We start from the raw sequence: 1,742 nt of genomic DNA, 5'->3' as shown, positions 1-1,742 counted from the left end.
AGGTATCATCTTTCAGATTTTCGACGAGCTGGTCGAGGGAATCACATAGAAGAGAGGTTTAATTATGTTCACTCATCACTTAGAAGTGCAATTGAGAGAACTTTTGGAGTGTGGAAGAATAAATGGAAAATTTTGAAGCAAATGCCACCTTATGACATTAAGCACCAAAGAAACATTATAGTTGCTACTTGTGTTTTGCATAATTTCATTAGAAAACATGATAGGGAAGATGAAGGATTCAATTGGGATGAACATGGCTTGGACAGACCAAGAAGCAATAGTAGTGGAGAAGGTAGTAGCAGACAGGCAAACGTTGAAAATATACAAGATGAGGAAATGAAATTTGTTCGTGACAAAATAGCTCGATCCATTTGCGGGTTGTAAACAATATTTTTATTATTTCTGTTTTGGTGTTCTGGTTTTTAATTTTTCTAATAAGAGCTTTTTTATTATTATAATGGATTGTCTAGTATTGATATTGTTGGCAATTAACATTTTAATATAATTATTTTCCTAATCAGTTTAATATCTTTTTCTTAATGAGTTATTTTTAATATTTTAAATTTGATAAATTTCTCTCCATGAATTTCAACAACGAAAACATCTTTATTGTTGTTATTATTAATGCAATTGTTAAGCTTAATTACATATTTTCAATAATAATAAAAAACACTAATCACAAGAAAAATGACAATATATACTTTATAAAACAGCTTCAAAAAATAGTTAAGTCCTTTTTGGGAATTTACACTCAAAACAGCTATTTTTAAAACAGCTTATCCAAACACTTAATATGGCTTTAAAAATAAAAAACGCATATTTTTATATTTTTTACCAAACACTCATTTGTGGTTTTTAAAATGAAGTTTTCAAAACGCACGTTTTAAAAACGCTCATTTTTAAAACGCACCTTTTGAAACAGCTTATCCAAACAGGCCCTAAATTTATGTTTAGGAATAGCTTATCTAAGTAAAAGTGGGAAAAAAAATTTAAAATTTAAAAAGATGTACACAAAAACAAAAAACTAAAATTATAAGCTAAACAAATCTTTGGATAACTTTATTGCTTACTTGCTATATCCCTGTGTTTTATATAATATCAATGAAATGACATTTCCTTAATATCTAGGGTGAGATCTACGAATAAAGTTGAGATACATCACTACATAAGAGCCCTAGCATTAGGTGTACTAAATGATAATTTTTTAGTATTTAGTACATCAAACACTAAAAAAAATGCTTCATGAGATGTTCCAAATGCCATTTTTTTAAGAACATGTTACAGTGTTGTTCTAATTGTAGAACGGCACTGTAGCAATGTTCTAAATTTTTTTTTCTTTATTCTCACATGTTAATGCCTTGTCTCTTTCACTTTGCACTTATGCTCTCTATCTCTTCCCTCTCATTTCTAAGGAAAATTATTAGATTGTTTCGGAGTAATGCTCTCTCCTCTCACATGAAGGGTGGGCTCCACACATGTGTCTACCATGGGAACTACCCCTCATGTGAGAGGAGGGAGCAATGCTTTCGGAGTATGTAAGTATAACCCCCTTTAAAATTACTCTGTTTTTCTGATTTATGTTATTTTGTTCTCTCATATTTTAATGTGTTGTATAGAAGAATAAAAGATATTATTGTAATGTTAAATGCTCTTTCTTCCTGTGTTTATAGGGTTTCTAGGTCTTGCATTTGATAAAATCTTGCATTCATCTCCCACACACACACACAAAAAAAAAAAAAAAA

The sequence above is a fragment of the Quercus suber genome, unplaced genomic scaffold, assembly GCF_002906115.3.
Source record: "Quercus suber isolate HL8 unplaced genomic scaffold, Cork oak 2.0 scaffold_920, whole genome shotgun sequence".
In the NCBI taxonomy this organism is placed as follows: Eukaryota; Viridiplantae; Streptophyta; class Magnoliopsida; order Fagales; family Fagaceae; genus Quercus; species Quercus suber.
Note: the sequence above shows the minus strand (reverse complement) of the source record.